The sequence below is a fragment of the Lathyrus oleraceus genome, chromosome 2 (assembly GCF_024323335.1).
Source record: "Lathyrus oleraceus cultivar Zhongwan6 chromosome 2, CAAS_Psat_ZW6_1.0, whole genome shotgun sequence".
Lineage (NCBI taxonomy): Eukaryota > Viridiplantae > Streptophyta > Magnoliopsida > Fabales > Fabaceae > Lathyrus > Lathyrus oleraceus.
The window spans coordinates 147,637,081-147,657,225 of NC_066580.1; positions in this window are offsets into that span (position 1 = coordinate 147,637,081).

Below are 20,145 nucleotides of genomic sequence, written 5' to 3' on the forward strand. Positions count from 1 at the left end.
ATATTGGAAGAAAATTTAACAGCTTCCAAAGAATGACTTCAAATAAAAAGAAAAAGAAAAGCAATACTAACTTCTAACTCATTAACAACTAACATTTAATTTCAAGTCCTTTATTTTAATGCACTTTAATTTTTAAGTTCTATTCATTTTCCATTATTCATATCATTCTATTTGTTTATGTTAATGCAATTTTCACTTTGTCCACTTGGATCATATTGTGTGATATATCTTGCTTGTGGATTTTTTTGTTTGTTTGTGTGGTCTTTGACCACTAATGTACATAATAACAAGAAAAATCCTAAAAAAATTGTGTGGACTGTTGGCTTGATCTTGGACAATTGGACTTAGAATCCAGGCAACCTTCCTATGCTAAAGGACTTGGCCAATTCCAACTTTTTTAAAACCTAGTATTTGCAATTTGAAACTTCATCTGATACATCTTTCAAGATCCCTTTGAGTTCATCTGCAACATAATCATTGTGAAGCTGTTATTTTGAACCTGTGACTTGTGAAATTCATCTGCTACATGGGCTAATTTGAAGAAGATCATGGAGTGGCTAGGCTTCGATGTGGCTATCTTTATTTGATGTCTTGCTCTTCAAGATAATAATTGTGCATTTCTGTATTGCTTGATTATAAATATCCAAGGGAATTTGGGTTTCTATTGACATTCTTATTTATTGGATTGCTACCCATTGGTCAGATCTTTTCAACCCTTAACTTTTAATTTTGTGCATAGGATTAGTCTCTTCATATCCTCCCCATTTCTTTAATTTCAAAATCTCTCCCCCCTTTTTAAAACCTTCTTTGATTGAACTTAATGTGTTCTAAACTTTGAGCATTTTGCAAACTAGAAACTTTGGCCTTATGCCATTGCATTCTCAAACTCCTTTTCTTAATCAAACTTGTAAATGAACTTAATTATACTTGACTTAAACTTTCAAAAATCCAAAAAGAAGTAACTCATTCAAACCATTTTAGGCCTTTGTGCCTTTCAAACTAAAATTTTGTTAAAAGCAATGCATCCACTTTGAAATTTGTATCACGAACTACGAGGTTTTGATCCCTCATTTTTATGTTGGTACGTAGGCACAAGTCCGAAGGTCTTGTCAAACACAAAAATGTAATTAATGAATTCTTTTCTCATCCCTCCAATATATTTGTTTGTAAACATCACTTTGTACAAAAATACATATGTAAACAAAAAAGGGCTCCCTAAGAGTACATAAGACACTTTGGGTGCTAACACCTTCCCTCTGTGTAACCAACCCCCTTACCTGTAATCTCTGACATTTTATTAGTTTTGATTTGAAAACTTCTTACCTTTTGGGTTTTGTTCGTACTTTTTCCCTTTTCCCTTGGAAATTATAAAAGCGCGGTGGCGGCTCTGGTTTTATTGATCTCTAGCTTATCAATAACTTGATGATCATGAATTTACCGCTACAAAAATTAAATGGCGACTCTGTTGGGGAGTAGTCTCTAGTGGGTTTAGCCTACTTTTTTGTGTGTATATAATTGTATATATGTGATGTTTGTATATTTGTTTGTATGATATAATCTTCTTGTTGTGCTTGATGATCTCTGAGTGGTGAGATAAGTTCTAACCCGAAGTTGAGTGCAATTAAGATATGAGGATATATAGTCTTGTTCGACTTGTGCGGAGTAGTCCTTAACAAGTTGGCTTGAGATCCATCTGCTCAGTGGAGACTCTTTTAGATTTGGAAATGTCACACAAGTATTTATGGTTAGGCATTACTATCTCTAATTTGGGTCCGAGAAGCTGAGGACCGTAGAACATTTACCCCCTCTTGGCCTATTTAGGACGTAGTGCGGAAACTGTTCAAGTGTAGATTTGATAACAGTTGTTACGCGATACTACACTCAGACGAGTTTCTCTTGAGAATATTATGGGTCGATAAGTCAATCATCTTAACCTATAATATCCGATAGATGGAATTAAGACTCTAGGAACTTTTTAGAACATGATCTACAGGTTTTTATCCTTAGTTCACTCCTTTGGGATGGTTCTTACCCAGACTCCATGCTCGTGACTCACAACAAACCCTTGATTCTTGGTTGATCCAATCAAGTCTTGTCAATATCAATGGAACTTGGGTGTTGATAAGGTGTAAACCCTAATCCACTAAAATGGATGATTGATCTTGACAATGACTTGATTCATCCTTTGACCTTTGTTTGTTTGCCTTGTGTGTGATCCCTTATTTGTGATTGTTGCATCCATGCATTCATGCACATCGTAACATTCACCACACGAAAATTTCAAGGAACTGAGGTATTATTTGCAAATATTTTCAGACCATGGATTATGGATGAAGGAACACTAAGAAGTACAGTTTCAGATGTCCCGACTTGAAAGAGTTAAGGAAGCTAGCATCTTTTGTATTAGATCTCTTGGACTTCAAACAACGTCATGAAAAGCTTCTATCTATCTTGTCTGCTGATGTGGTTGAAGGACTTTTGAGTGTATTGGTGCAATACTATGATCCTCTCTACCGCTGTTTCACTTTCCCAGATTTTCAGCTTGTGCCTACCTTGGAGGATTATTCTCATCTTTTGGGGATACCTGTTTCTAGTAGAGTACGTTTTAATGGATTGGAAGAGATTCCCCAATCTAATCTTATTGTTGAAGCTCTTCACTTGAAGAAGTCTGAGATAGAGGTTCATTGGGTGAAGAAAGGAGGATTGTTTAGGTTGCCATTTGATTTCCTCATCAAGGAAGCTACTGCTTTTGCTCAAGTCGGTAGTGTGGACGCTTTTGAAGCTATCTTTGTGTTTCTCATCTATGGATTAGCTTTGTTCCCTAACATTGACAGTTTTGTTGATGTTAACGCCATTAGACTTTTCTTAATTGGGAATCTTGTGCCTACTTTGTTGGGTGATATGTATTTCTCTTTGCATCTAAGGAATTCTAAGAGTGGTGGAACGATTGTCTGTTGCATTCCTCTTCTGTACAAGTGGTTTATTTCGCACTTGCCTTAGACGCCTACTTTTGTGGAGAACAAACAATGTCTAAGGTGGTCTCAGAGACTTATGTCTCTCACTAATGATGATATAGTTTGGTATGATTCTTCATTAAGTAGTTTGGAGATTATTGATTGTTGTGGTGAATTCTCTAATGTGCCTCTCATTGGTACACAAGGAGGAATTAACTACAACCCTGCTTTGGCTCGTCGTCAGCTTGGGTTCCCCTTGAGAGACAAACCTAATGACACTTTTTTAGAAGGTCTTTTCTATCAAGAGGGTAAAGATCCCCAACATTTGAAGCAGAAGATTGTGCATGCTTGGCATAATGTGCATAGGAAAGGAAGATTCGAGCTTGGTCCGTGCAATTATGTAGCTTTGGAAGCTTACACTCTTTGGGTGAAGAAGAGAGCTTTGGAGTTGAAGATGCCTTATCCTTGTGAAATACCTATGTCTTTGGTTGTGTTTGAGCCATTAAATCTCCCTAACCAAGATGAAGAGGAGTTGGAAGACGCGCTCGCCAAGATGAAGCAAGAGAAGGATATGTGGGAAGAGCGTTTCCGTGCTTTAAGCAAGAAGCATGAAGAGTTGATGTTGGAATCTAAGGACAAAGATACACTTATCGAGCTACTTGAAGATCGAGTGACGAAGAGACAGAGAGAACCAGAGGTTTCATCTTCTAGCATGCCTCAGCCTTCCGTTGCTTAGAAGAAGATTGTTGACCAACTTGTCCTCGAGAAGACTCAGATGAAGACATCTTTTGAGACCAAGATTCGACGAATTCGGAGGAAGTATGCACCTTCAGTCAGGTCTTTTCATTTGGTTTCTGAAATTGTACTCACTGTAATCCTTTCAATTATATAAATGAAAAGAGATTTTTGATCATATAAAAATTATTGCAATTATTGATATATATATATATATATATATATATATATATATATATATATATATAATATATATATATATATATATATATATATAGATATATATATATATATATATATATATTATATATATATATATATATATTATATATATATATATATATATAATATATATATATATCTATATATATATATATATATATATATATATATATATATATATATTTGCAAATGATATAATAAGTTCCTTGAAGATGAAAAGAAATAAACAAGCATTGCATTTCATGCATCATTTGCATAAGCAGGTTTCTCTTTTGCCAGATGTCTCATTGGTGTTTCTTCTGTGCTTCAACCAAGCTGACTCATCGATACAATACTCGCGTCAATCATCTGAGAATTATGGAACATTTGGAGCAAGAGAATTGAGAACTGAAGGACGAGATCTCCCGACTGACTGCCATGATGGAGTCAGTACTACCTACTTAGAGCCAAGCTTCTCCAACACTTGCAACTCCTCCTCAGAGGACGGTTATTTCAGAGGTGGCTACCTCTACCATGCCTGTTGTTGCCGCTCACTTCACGCCTGCCATGTCTGCCGGATTCCTGTGGGGAATGCCGCCGAACTTTATAACTGAAGGCTTTGTGCCTATTTTTGCTTCCATGCCGGCATCTGGCTCGGTCATGTCTGTGCTACCTCTCGTTGTGCACACCTTATCACTCTGAGCCGTATGAGGACACCATTTATCACTACGAGCCGTTTGAGGGTCCGGATGTCTACGAGAAAATGGATGAAATGAAGGGTTAGTTTCTTGAGCTGCACAAGGAATTGAAGACATTAAGGGGTAAGGATTTGTTTGGGAAAAGTGATGTTGAGTTGTGTTTAGTGCCAAATTTGAAGATCCCGGTGAAGTTCAAAGTGCCTGACTTTGAAAAGTATAAAGGGAACTCATGTCCGCTCAGTCATCTAGTGATGTATGCTCATAAGATGTCTACCCAGACTGATAATGATCAACTGTTGATTCATTACTTCAAGACAGTTTGACCGATGCTGCACTCCGTTGGTATATGGGGTTGGACAGTGCAAGCATTCACACTTTCAATGACTTAGGAGAGGCTTTTGTCAAGTAGTATAAGTATAATGTAGATATGGCGCCTGATAGATGTAAGACCCTAATTTTGACCCTAAGATCCCTCATGCAATTTCATCATATGCATTAGCATTGGCATCATACCTTGGAATTCTCCTTACCCCTCTTTCATTGGGTTTGTTTTGGGAGAGATCACCTAGAACTATGTGATTGTATCATACTTGTATTTTATCATTTTTACTAACCAAAATACAAAAATATGTCTTTGCATTTGCCTAACTCTTTTGAAGGTAGGGCGTGATCCATTGATCTATCAAGTCCACATCTAGGGTTTAAGACCCTCATGACCAAAGAGCACAACCATGGATTGATCCAAGAATGGTTACAAGCATCATATATGAGTCCCAATGACCTCTACATGTTATATTGATCAAGGTTTCTTCAAGAGTTTAAGGGTGATTTGCCTTGGAAACCCTAGTTTGACTGGATATCTTGAGTAACTTCTCCAATAAGCTATCTCACCAATTGATCAAATTCCTCAAGGTACACTTTAAAATTCATCATATTATGCATATATGATCTACCTTGAACCAAGAAAGTCCAAAGAATTGAAGGTTAGCAAGTTGGTTGATGGTGGTTGGCCAGATGAATTCATCTGATCAAAACTGGGTCTCCGTAGACCCTATCTCCTACACTTTTCACCATATGAAAATGATTCCAAGAGAAAAAATTACTATAAATGACATTACAAAAAACTTTCATGTTGAGACCTAGAGCTAGTTTTTCTTTGAAAATCATTTTCTATGTTGAAACATTATAGGTCATTTTGTCTAAACCCTAATTTGAAAGTCAACTTACCAAGGCCATAACTTGCTCAATTTTTATGAGATGAAAGATTTCAAAGTTTCAAAATCAAATTTAATATGTATACTTCAAATTTTATGTTTGGAGTGAAAGCTAATTCAACTTTTATGATCATGTGATATAAGGTTACATTATAGGTCATTTTTGACCTATACCATTGAACAAGTGATTTTTCCAAAATTCAAAAAATGCATAAATCTATCATTCCAAATCCAAATGACATGAAATTAGTGACCATTTTTATGGCCTTTGAAATAGCTACAACTTTTATGAAGACACTTTTCTCATTTGAAGATCACATAAAAAGTTAAGCAAGGGGGAATATTGAGATATATGGCTTGACACTTAGAAAAAATTTTAACATGTTAAAATTTCCAAACTTACACCTCAAAATTCTCAATGTTCCAAGCTCCAAATGAAAAAGTGTTGAACATCAAACTTGTTCCCCTTGATCCAATCTTTCCAAAGAACCCAAGTTCATGCATTTTGGATGAGGTTTGCGAGGTCTACGCATGGCTTTAACAGGGCTGCATCATTGGAAAGAATCAATTGCATAAACTTTGGTTCACAATGCCTTGCCATTCAAGCTTCATTCAGACCTCATTTGGATTGATTTTGGACCTTTTTGCATTATATAATGGGTCTGCACATGCCCATGCGCTCGTGCTACCAGCATTGCTAAGTTTGGACAGATTTTTGAAGTGTGCAAATGTCATTCATTCATGCTATAAATACATGACATTTGTGCTCATTTGAATCACACCTTGCGCGCCAGCATTGCCTCCCATTAAAACCCTCACATTCCAAAGGAAAACCTGATAAAGTTTAATTTGAAATTTGAGTTTGAATCTCAACTGTTGGAGATTCAAAAACTCCAGGATCCAAAGCCTTGCAACCTCTCCAATCACTTCCTGTTAGCTTCTCAAGTGTGATCAGATCGTGTTTAGAGCAAGCAACATCAAGAACTGCATAACATTGTAGGTAATTTTCAGAAAATTTCATCTCTTCGATTCTCTCTCAATTTTACTCAATTCTCTTGGATCTTTGGTTGTCTGAAGTCCTACCAATGTAGGCAAGAAGATTGAGTTGCTTAGAGGTCAAATCGAAGCAACTCAGTTGACACACCTTAAAATTCAACTCCTCATATCTTTCTATATGTGTGGAATTAGTTAAAATTGAGGTCAGATTCTTGCTCTACGCCATTTTTTCTTTCAGATCATGTCCTCCTTTTTTATTTAGGTGATGGTTGAAGGTGGACCAGTCCGGTGAGGTCCACCGAAGAAGAAGACCGGAGTTGCAGCTCCGGCCGTGTGTTGGCACGTCTCCAACCATATGATCCTTTTATTTTGTTTTAATCACATGCGTTGGTTCTGATTACCATTCCTGCGGCGCGTTGACTTAAGTCCACGGTGGAAAGCGCGTCGAGGACCACTTGATCTGCCACCTCAATTAATGAGGGAGATCAAGTGGTTCACGCTTTTTTTGATATTTTCTGATTTTCTTTTATTCCTTTTATTTTCATTAATTCATATTAATTTTAATATTGATAAAAAAAATATGAGAGTTTCACCAAAAAATTTCAAATATTTTCCTCTTTCATATTTTGAATTAAAATTATTTTTTGGATCACTATTAATACTTTTTATGATTTAATTGATTTTGTGTTTTTTTTAATTGTTTAAAAATACTTTTAAGCTTCCAAAAATTGTGAATTTTTTTCTCCGAGGTCCTTTGACCTTGTTTGACCTATGATAAATCTCATGGCCATTTCTTTAGTGTTTTGATGAGGTTTTAGGAATTTGACAAACCATATTTAATTTAAATGTATTATTTTAGTATTTTTAAATTGAATAAATGTCAAATAATTGTGTTGACCATTTGTGATGACTTATTTGAGTTTGACTATTGTTGTTGGGTCTTGGTTAAGGTTGATTTGACTTTGTCAAGTTAATATCATTGGATTTAAGGGATTGATGGAATGTACATTCCATCTCCCAAAATAAATGGATGATATTAATTTGGTAAAAGTCCTCCTTTGACTAATTTGAGTTTTGATCCATTCCCTTCCCTCTTCATCTCATTCCCCTTCTTCATTCATTCATTTCATTTGGCTAGTGATATCTCAAACCCTAAGGCTAGTTGATTGAAAAATCAACATAAGTATGGATGAGATTAAGCCACCTCTTTTGCCTACTCTTTTTGTGTGTGGTATGTTTCATGAGCATAGTCCATTACTATGTCTCTAACATGCATTAACACCAAAATTCTATTGCCCGACCTCAAATAGTTGTGACTTCTACATAAGTCCAATTACGATTGCTTAACATAGCGTTAAATTTGTGACACAAAAAGGCATATCATTCTAGTTAGTAAGATTGTAAGTCTCCCCTCTTTCATGGTATTGTATGGAAACTTGGCCTTTTTTCCTTCCTTTAGAATATGTCTTGGTTCAAGGATCCATGCTTGTGATAAGTGGGTTGAGTGTTCTCCAAAGAATGACTAAAAAAAAAGCAAAAGCAAAACAATACTAACTTCTAACTCATTAACAACTAAAATTTAATTTCAAGCCATTTACTTTAATGTCATTAAAATTTTAGTCTTCATTTCATTTGTCATTATTCATACTATCGCTCCCCAGGATTTCCCGAATCCAGGTACAAACGCGAAAAAGAGTGGCGAGGAAAAGAAAGAAAAGAGTCGCCAGCTATGTACTTTTATCCCAAGAGGAGGGAAAGGTAGTACTGCATAATCTAGAGGGAATGGATAAAACAAAGTCTCGAACCAGAGAAAACTGAGTAAGGGGGCCGGTTACGTGAAGGGAAGGTTATCGCACCCCTTCACGTCTGTGGTACTCCACAGGATCCACGTTTGCTATTTATGTCTAAAGTGTGTATAAAAATTCTACATGCAATGCAAAAGAGAGAAAATCAAAGTAGGGAAAATAAAGAGTTATTGCTCGCACAGGCCCTACCCTGCTGCATACGTATCTCAAGAAGGATTGAGAATCAGAGCACCGTAGCTCGGCTAACCTATTTCTGTTTGTTTTTGTGTTTTTTAGATGGACGACGTTACTACGCAATCTACCGGATGCTCGACCTTTGGAGACTTACTCACCTGTAGTAGAAGGAGTCAACGTGTCCTTAAGGGAAGATAGAGTTTGTTTGTGTTTTAGGAATGCTCATGCAAGAAAGGAAGTCCTAGACGAAGGAACAGTGCTACCTTAGTTGACATGCAAACGAGAGACTATACGAAGTCTAGCAATCCTATGGGGAGACGATCACACCACACAAAAGCACAAGGCAAAAACAATAACCGAAGTCTCATAAGAGAACAACAACTGGAAATGGAATGCCAATCAATGGGCTTACATCCAACTCCAAAAACAAATGGGAAACAGAAAGTCAATCGTTGGTCTTACATCTAACTCCACAAAACAGGAAACAGATAGCCAATCAATGGTCTTACATCTAACTCCACAAAACAAAACAGGAAACAAATAGCCAATCAATGGTCTTACATCTAACTCCACAAAACAAAACAGGAAACAGATAGCCAATCAATGGTCTTACATCTAACTCCTCAAACAAATAGGCATGCATGAAAAGCAAACACATGAAAGAGTCACAAATAAGCAAACAACCAATCAAGCAACACACTCTATATGAAAACAAGAGGCTCAGACGAGTTGGTTGGGCTTTAGTCAAAGGGGTCATATCAACCTCGACAAACAAGCCAGAATGCAAGGGTAAACAGGAGCTCTTAACCACTGACATTGAACGTCAGGGTGAGCAAATCAAAGGAAATGAGGATAAGACCTCATGCTCTTAACCCTGGTCTGGGTGAGCTTATGATAATGAAGGTGTGGGGATCCAAAATGAGGGACCCTATTCCACCTGACTGACTCTATACAAGATCTTGGGTGTTTATTCAAAAGCATCAGCACGTAGTGCGAGCATAATGAAAGACTCAACTGAATAGCAGGGGATTGATTGCTAATCCCTTCTATCTGCCAATCGCCTCTTCACTTAGGAGGACTTAACAAGTAACATGCCTCAACAAGGAGGTCTTTAGCACAAATATAAACAAACACAGTCATTGCCTCTTAAGGAGGACTTCAGCCAAATGCCTGCCAAAAGAAACGACAGGGCTTCCAGACTACATGGAGAAAGAGAGTGGTTACCTCAGTGGTATACCAACCATAAACCAAAGCAAAGCTCAAGTAAAAGCTAAAAGCGACTAATGTACCTGTACAAAAGGCTAGTCAATTAGTAACTCAGACAAACAATCAGAAAACAGACAAAACCAATCAACAGTGTTACACAAAGCAAGGCATAAGTGCAAGCACTCAAATGGTTTCACCATATCAAATGACCTACAAAACAGCAAGAGTTAGTGATCAAAGCAATTGGCATCTCAAGTAATGAGGCCAAACCAACCATTAGTGCTAAATACCTGAAACACAAACACAATGGGTGAGTACAAACCACTAGTACAAAGACTAGGGTTAAAGGCAAGGCAAATAGTCAAAACAGCAGCCAACATTTCACATGAAGCACATTTAATCAAACAAGAAGAAAGCCTCAAAAGTACCAAAGCTAAATCAATGAGCAAAGCCATCAATTGAACAAAATAAGGCAAAGGCAAACAATGTGATCAAAATTGGATATCAAACATAGAAAATCCACATTAAAACAGAAATGAATCCAATGATCATGAAACTTTTTATGTGAACACAACATGTTATGGACAAGCATCATACCAAAAATTAAGTCCAGAAGCAAACAAATGGTGTGTGAATGAAAATGCACAAGTACAAGGTCAAGAATGTGACACCAAATGTTACAGCATATATCCATGTGTCCAAAACAGAGATGGAAAATGATACAAATTCCAAACTAAATCTCAAAAATCATGTAGCATGTTAGGAATGAGCATGTCAAATTTCAAGGCAATTGGACAAACAATGAGCATTTCACAATCAATTGAATGAAGCATGGTAATTTTGCATGCATGTTCAAACATACCATCACAATTAAAAAACCAGAAGTAATCAATTCACACAAATGACATCTAAAAATAATAGACATCAATAAAATCAAGTGAAAAAAAAATGGGAGCAATTTGGATTAATTTCCTATTTTTTATGATTTTTGCAATTTGATGAAAATAAAATGAATTAATGTGAAATAATGTGGAAATGAAATGAATGACAATTGGAAAATGCATCAGGCAAGGATTGAACTCAGGTTATCAAGGTTACAAAAGCGCTGGCAAATAACATGGAAAAGGCGCTCTAGGCAAGGCTCGAACTCATGTACATGAGGTTACAAGGGCGCTGAAAAAAATGGAAATAAGCCAGGCCAGGATCGAACCGAGGTTTTGATGATTCATGCGCGCTAGCTCAAACGCTGCGTTTGGCTAAGTGGAAATCAAAAGTGAAAAATGAAGTAGCAAGCACAAGGAATCGAACTGGTAAGGCAAAGGTTACAGGCGCGTGAACTGAAAACCCTAGCTAACGAACCAGACGGTCGGAATAGTAATTCCGGTCGTCTTCTCCGGCCAATGCACGGCGGAGATTCATCATTTTTTTTCCAGAATTTTACATGTTATATATGGATCGAAAGGTCTCGTTACCAGGAGCATGAATCCAACAATCATTAAGCCTAATTCTCACTGAAACACATGGATCGAATGAAAACATAATGCACATCAAAAGTTCAAGTTCACATATCTCATGCAATTCTTATCCATTTCAAGATCTATTGATATCATAATCATCAGCATTAAAAACTCTACAAGATCATGGCAAGAAAATGAAGAAACAAGAGATTTGAATTCCAACCTCTTTGAAGAGCAGTGAGTTGAAACTGTGGATTCAAGCTTCCTCCAGCTCCAGATCTCCTTCCTCAACCTTGCTATGAAGCTTTATGCACGAAATATCAGCTAAAATGGTTTGGATCTTGCTAAATTTCAGAACACCATCTTCATCTTCAAGCTTTGTGTATGCACGTTTTTTGCACCAATTTCTTCAATCCAAACCTTGATTTGTACTCAATGATGCTCCATGAACACGAATATCCAAGAAAATTGGTGTGTTATGTGAAGAAATTTGAAGTTTGATTTGAGAGAACTTTTGGAGGGAAATGCAATTTCTAGATCTAGAATTTGTCAAACTGAGCAAAACAGTTAGGTTTATCTATTTATACCCTGTGTTAATTACCCTGCTAATCCAAATTAAGCTTGGCTAATGGAAACTTAATGAGAAATGAGGTGTATGACCAATTTGGCAAGTGTGTGGTACATGGAGATTTCACACGTGAACAGTGCACATGCATGGTTCAAAGTCACTTAAAATCATCCAAAGATCACAATGGCATTGGTATTTTTCATGTATGATCAATAGAATTTGAATTCTCCATTTTCCCTCCAAAATATACATGCATGGACAAATGATCATGTGAGTTAATTTCATGCAATTCAATGTTTGATTTGAAAACTATTGATCATGACAAGCATTTTGCAAAAAGAGTGACTCAATTTGGAGTTTTGTAGCCAAAGTTATGCCATGTTGAACTTCCATGTAGACTTTGAGATCCTTTGCTCATAACTTCTCAACCATTCATCAGATGATCATGATCTTGGACTTTTTGAAAAGAGGAGAGAAAGATCTTTAACTTTCATGTTCACCAAAAATCCATTTGAAGCTTCTTTGATGTTGGAAAGTCAAGTTGAATGTGGTCCAAAAACTTGCCATTTTTGGAAACTTGAAATTACAGGTCACTTTCCAATTTTGGAAACTTTTGATTTGACTTCAAATTCTTCAAGGTAGGTGTTTGACATGATAAACAAGCCTCTTTTGAACATGATTGGGATGAAGAATTCATTTTCCCACCTCATAGCCCTTAGTTGACTGCACAGTTGACTTTTATGGACCTCAGATGACTTGGAAATGCACTGATGAATTTGGGCCTCTACCACTTGGTAAAGTTGCTTCAAAATGAACCCCAACTCATATAAGCTCTTGAGAATGATCATGTGGCCTTCATCTCAAGGAAAGACTTGCTCTTCTGCACAAAGGATCCTCTTGATGCCAAATCTGACTGCCATGGTGCAATGCAATATGGAATGATAAATGTCCTAAAAAATGAAATGAATGCATGAATGGTGAGGGAAAATTTGAGGTGCTACACATACCATTCTAAATGTTTATGTTAATGCAATTTTCACTTTGTCCACTTGGACCATATTGTGTGATATATTTTGTTTGTATACTTTGCTTGTTTGTGTGGTCTTTGACCATTAATGTACATAATAACAACAAAAACCCTAAAAAACTTTTATATGGACTGTTGGCTTGATCTTGGACAAATAGACTTAGAACTTAGGCAACATTCCTATGCTAAAGGACTTGGCCAATGCCAACTTTTGTGAAACCAAGTGCTTACAATTTGAAACTTCATCTGATACATCATTCAAGATCCTTTTGAGTGTTCATCTGCAACATGATCATTGTGAAGCTGTTATTTTGAACCTGTGACTTGTGAATTCATCTGTTACATGAGCTAATTTGAAGAAGATCATGTAGTGGCTAAAGCTTGGATGTGGATATCTTTATTTGATGCCTTGCTCTTCAAATATTAATATCATTGTGCATTTGTGTGTTGCTTGATTCTAAATGTCCAAGGGAATTCTGGGTTTCTATTGACATTCTTGTCTATTGGATTGCTACCCATTGGTCAGATCTTTTCAACTCTTAACTTTTAATTTTATGCATATGATTAGTCTCTTCATCTTCTCCCTATTTCTTTAATTTCAAAATCTCTCCCTCCCTTTTCAAAATCTTCTTTGATTGAACTTATTTTGTTCTAAACTTCGACCACTTTTGCAAAAAAGTAGAAACTTTGGCCTTATGTCATTGCATTTTCAAACTTCTTTTCTTAAATCAAACTTGTAAATAAACTTAACTATACTTTACTTAAACTTTCAAAAAGCGAAAAAGAACTAACTCATTCAAACCATTTTTAGGCCTTTGTGCCTTTCAAACTTAATTTTGTTAAAAGCAATGCATCCACGTTGAAATTTGTATCACGAACTATGAGGTTTTGATCCCTCATTTTTATGTTGGTGCATAGGCACAAGTCCGAAGGTCTTGCCAAACACAAAAATATAATTAATGAATTCTTTTCTTACCCCACATTCTATTTGTTTGTAAACATCCATTTGTACAAAATACATATGCACAAAAAAAGGGCTCCCTAGGAGTACCTAGGACACTTTGGGTGATAACACCTTCCCTCTGTGTAACCAACCCCCTTACTTGTAATCTCTGACATTTTATTAGTTTTGATTTGAAAACTTCTTACTTTTGGGTTTTGTTCGTACTTTTTCCCTTTTCCCTTGGAAATAATAAAAGCGCGGTGGTGACTCTTGTTATTTGATCTCTTGCTTATCCATAGCTTGATGATCATGAATTTAACGCTACAATAGAGACCGGTTGAGGTCTATGTCTCAGAAGGATAAGGAGACATTCAAAGAGTATGCTCAAAGATGAAGGGAATTGGCTGCTCAGATCACTCCTCCCTTCGAGGAAAAAGAGATGACAAAGATCTTTCTGAAGACCATGAGTTCATTTTATTATGAACGTATGATTGTTAGTGCCCCCAGTGACTTTACCGAAATGGTAAATATGGGGATGAGGCTTGAAGAAGGAGTCCGAGAGGGACGTTTGTCAAGAGATGAAGCGTCGTCAAGTAAGAAGTATGACAGTAGTTTCGGGAAGAAAAAGGACAATGAAGCTAATGCAGTAATCAGTGGGAGGCAGAGAAGGCCTCAGATCAGGAGGAGTCAACCACCCTGTTAACATCATCACCAAGTATCTTCAGTCATTCCAGTATTCTCTAATAATCAATCAACACCAGTTCAACAACAACAACCGCAACAACTAACAAACACTTACAACAACAGCAATACCAACAACAATCATCATCAACAAAACTTCGAGAGGAAGAAGCTCTCTTTCGACTCGATTCCTATGTCTTATACTGAGCTCTATCCATCTTTGGTTCTCAAGAACCTACTTCAACCAAGAAACCCACCGCAGATTCCAGAACCACTTCCTTGGTGGTATAAACCTGAACTTTGTTGTGTTTTTCATCAAGGAGCACCTGGACATGACATTGAGAACTGCTACCCACTCAAGTATGAGGTTCAAAAGCTGATGAAGAATGGAATGGTATCCTTTGAGGACTGAGCGCCGAATCTGAAAGCAAATCCATTGCCCGCACATGGGAATTCTTCTGTAAATATGGTGGATGGTTGTCCTGGCGAGTTTAAGGTTTTTGATGTTAGCTTTATCTGGAGGTCCTTGGTGCAGATGCATAAGGACATTTTTTTGGTGAGTGATTGTGAGCATGACCGTGATGGTTGTGCTATTTGCAGTGTTAATTCAAGGGGTTGCAAAGTTGTGAAAAGGGACATCCAAGAATGATGGATGAAGACATGATTCAGATTGTTCAATCCTGTCATGTAGATGACGATGTAAATGTCATAGTGCCCATTTTCAAGCAACCAGGGAGATTGGTAATTCAGTATGACAGTAGCAACAGTAACAATGTCAGCAACAGATCAATATCACTGTTGGTGATACGGTTAGCGAGCCCAGTCCCGTATTCATCTGATAAAGTTGTCCCGTATCAGTATAATGCTACAATGATGAAGGATGGTCAAGAGGTCCCTTTTCCTACTGTTATACGGTGAACTGACTTTTGTGTTTTGCTTTGAAAAGCAATGTCGCGGATAGCAAGAGTCGCCACCGACTTTTCTTTTATCCAATAAGGAAAGGCGGAAAAGAACAGGAAAGACCTTGATTAGATTTTGGGTTCGGGAGGTACATTATACAAAGGGAAGGTGTTAGCACCCTTTGTATCCATGGTTATCCATGGGCTCTTAATTGCTTAATTCACTTATGTTTTCCTCGTTTGAGAAAGTGTTTGAGAAATATGGTGTGTTTAGAAAATATTTTGAAAAGAGAGTTTAACTTTATAAGGATTCTTGTACGAATGTGTACAAAGTGTTTATCTCGTTTGATTTTGAAAGATGTTTAGAAAAATATAACTCGGTGATGATTCTGGTGCGAATGTATACCAAGTGGTGATTTTCTAAAAGATGTTTTGAAAAGTGGGAGGTGTGAAAAGTATTTTAAGCTGCGAGCAAGCATTTAAGAGTTATACCTAACCAAGGTCTTTATAGGTATTTCCTATCCTTAGGAGGGTAAAACTGTCCTTACTATTGAGAAGTAAGTAGTCTTATCCTTTGGATATAAAGGGACATCGTAGGGTCGTCGATTGGTCATTGAAGGCAACATTTGTAAGGATACCTTAGCATTCGAAGGGACATTCATCATTTTAACCGTAGGCTACCACGAAGGGTCATCGAGGGACAAAGTCATGTATTCGAAGGCAACATTCGAGGGACTATGATGATTTAACCGAAGGGTCTTTGCTAAGGGTATCCTTACATTCGCGGGACATGGCCGTAATATCGTAAGGCAACAAAGAGAGGGCCCAAATCATATGTTCGAAGGTGATGTAATCAGTCAAGTAATTAAAATGAATCTTCACAAGGGTATCCCACAAATAAAGTGGAATACCTAGCAAACTGTCTCTTCAGGAGTATGTGAACCCTCACAAAAATTCAACAAACGGGTTAGAATACCAAGCTAGGGTGCAACCCAAGAGTTGCACCGAACAAAAGAATCACAGCAATAATAGTGTCAGGCAAACAACATATAGATGCAATAGAAAACATGTCAATCAAGTACAGAACAGATTAGAATGCAAACGAAGAAACAAATACTGTCATGTTCGCTACTGCCTCGCCTAGCGAAGGCTTAGCGAACCCTCGCTACATGTTCGCTCAGCGAAGTGCTAGCGAACGGCTGCGGGTTCTGGGTTCTTCTTTGATAACAGTGCGATTTCAGGAAACCCAAACCCTGTTTGCAATTGCAATTGCACCGTTGGACTTGCAGATCACTCTTATGGTTTGTACCAGATTGAGTTGGGCGGAGGTAACCTTTGTGCAGATGAGTTTCCTTCGGGGTATCCGGGGGTTACTCTGAATTCTCTTCGTTAGCCTCCAAGGTTTTTCCGGTTGCCTCTGTTAGGGTTTGCTTGTTCCCTCTCTGTCCTCCGTCTCTATCTTTCTCTGTGTGAAGTTCTGGTATTTATAATAATTGTCTTGGTGGGATCATAATTAAGCCCAAAATTTTCTGGTATTTCGTGAGCTCGCTAGGCGAGTGAGGTAGCGAAGGGTTCGCTAGGCGAGCAGCTAGCGAAGGATTCCAGTAGCTAATTCATCAAAACTCGCTGGAGCGAGGAATGACGCGTGGGCTTCGCCTAGCGAAGGGTTTGCTCGCCTAGCGAGCATGCCAATTTAGGTCATCTTCTGGATTTGGTAACCTGTGCGCTGGATCCTTGTTCCTTTAACATTAATGTCTTGAAAATGGATTAGAATGTCTTGAAAAATGTCCTGAAAACTTAACGGGCAAATTTTGGGGTATGACAGCTGCCCCTGTTCAATATTCATAAACCGAGAGAGTTAGAATGGTATGTATGCCATTCGTGATCTGGAGGTGGAAGATTATTGAACACTTAGAATGCCCCAAAAATTTGCGCTTGTTAATTAAGAGTTAATCTTGATGGAGATGGGCTTAAAGATGCCTGATCGCGACTTTATGAGTCGAATTTGGGGTACAAACTGCAAGTGCACAGTTCTATCGCGTAGTTTTAAAAGATATCGATCCCACAAGGACTTATGAATCGATATACCGTTTTCTAAGGTTACTTCGTAAAGCTAAGGCAGGTAATACTTTGATTGTTTGGGGGAAAAGCTAAAACTAAAATAAGATCTAAAATAAATATCTAATAAGCGGATATCGGTATGTGGTTCGTCGTAATTAGGGAATCAATTCTTTGTTGGTTTCTTGGTTTTAAAATAAATCCTTTCAGTTGACACTATTGATTAAAAGTCTTATCTCAAACTCTCGCTCTGTTGAATAAACTATGATTTTATATTAACGTAGCTGTCACTTATTAGTTAAGTCAAAAACCACTTTTTGAAAACAATAGAATCCGTAGAAACTCTTTTTAAGAAAACACTAATCGTTTAAACACCCTTATCTCAAACTCTCGCTCTGTTGACTTAGGTTATATAATTAAATTCAAATGCTTAACTCTCGTCCTCACATTCAATCTTTAAAAATACTTTTTGAAAAAGATTAGAATTTAATTAACTCTAAAAATTGCTCTCGCCCTGATCTAGAATTAATGTCCAATTTACAATGTCCAGTCAAAAACTCAAACTCTCGCTCTGTTGCTTTTAACTTCTTTATGTCTTTTACTTTCGTACAAAAACCTTGTTATTAAACCTGTAAATTGAGACCGTAAAAAGAGTGATTTTAATTTTAAATTAATTAAACCAATTTGGTTTTGATTCCTTCATTCCGCTTACTTTACATACCGATACCTAAATAAATTAGCCAGACATGCTAAACAGACTTAAATAATTATCATGCATAAACAGATTCATCTCAGGCAAGTAATATAAATAAACAGTAAAGCAGGGCATATATAAATTCAAACAATAATTAAAGAACCTGAGAAATTAAATAGCAGTCTTGAACACTCCACCACAGGCCGGTTGGATTTGTTCTTGAATTCTTCAATCAAACAGAAAAGTAAAAGCGAAGGAATAAAAAACTAGATTCTAACGTAAGGTTAGATCCGGTGAAAGGTACACAATAGTTTCCGGTGTAGAAACTACTGTGCGAAAAATTAATTAATTGTTGGAAAAGAAAATAGAAATTGCAAAGGAAACAATATAAAAATCGTAAAAGTAATGCTGTAAAAATGAGCTTGTACTGCTGGAAGAGAAAAAATGCGAAAAAGAGAAAACGGCAAAGAAGCGTGGAACCGAGAGCTTTCCAAAAAGCTACTATTTATACTGCTACTTTTTGTAACTGCTTCCAAGGGTTTTCCGTGTACATGGTCTTCACGTTCCAAGGGTCAAGCGTGAAAGTAGCTTCAACGTGGTCTGTTGCGTTCCTGGTGCCAAAAATATAGGGGAATGGTGTGACGTCCGTCACACCATGTGTGACGCTCGTCACACAAGTGTGTAAAGCGTGACGCTCGTCACAGCCTTTGTGACGCTCGTCACAGGCACAGCGCCTATGCTTTTTGGGCTGGGCTTTGGCTTTTGATATTTGCTTATTTTCATTCCTTTTTGCACCTCCTTTTCTTCCTTTTTTACTTGTGCTTCAAATAAACCACCTGAGATAAATAGAAAGAAAATACCGCGTAATATCTAATAAAATGAAATAAATTGAAGTAAATAATAATATAATTTAATTAAATTGAGTCCTAGAATGTGATACTATTTCATGTTATCAAACTCCCCCATACTTAGATCTTTGCTTGTCCTCAAGCAAAATACAGTATAGAACTTGTTTTTAAAAAATTTAGCCAGATGAAATTTCAAAACACACATCAATTCGTACTAGGTTGCATGTAAACCTTGTTTAGAAGTAACTTGAGTTTAATCTTGACATCAACAACCACCGTCACAATCTCAGATAACCCCACCTTATGCAAACCAGTTCGAGTAATGCCATTATAGCTATCCTAGTTCCTTTACTCTTATTTCATCCGTTTTCATTCTAGCGAAATCACATTAAGCCCTTTATCTTTTCGCGCACATAGTGGAGTAACCGGTTAATGATTCTGATCCCCTTTTTGCTAGAAGTTCTGGTACATAAGTCGGATAACTTCGTTATTCAGTCCATTGCAAATTGTGGGGGATCGGACCGTAGTCCGCCCTACCAAGTTCAGCACCAGATACCTGCTGAACCAACTCATAATGGATCTTTCATATTATGCTTTTGTATGATCTGCAACCTTTAGATTAAATGATCTGGTAAGGATCACCTAACTTAATTAGTGCATTTCCTGATATATATATATATTTTTATGTTACTTTGGGAATCATTCACTTATATTCATCGGCTCTCCACGTAGTTTGCTATTAAGATGGTGCTGACTTCTCGTATAAACTACTCGGGGTTACTATAAAACTAAAAGTTCAAGGGATTGGTATAATAGGTACTTATCCTGATCTAACATGTTGAGGTTCTTAGAGCGTTGTTATGGTAATAATTTTTGTCTTGATTTCACTCAAGTTTTATAAAATAAGCGACCTTTATACTTATTGGGTGTGTTAAATTTTTGTTATGGCTCATGAAAATTGAGGGGAATAGATAATAGAAAGTTTTC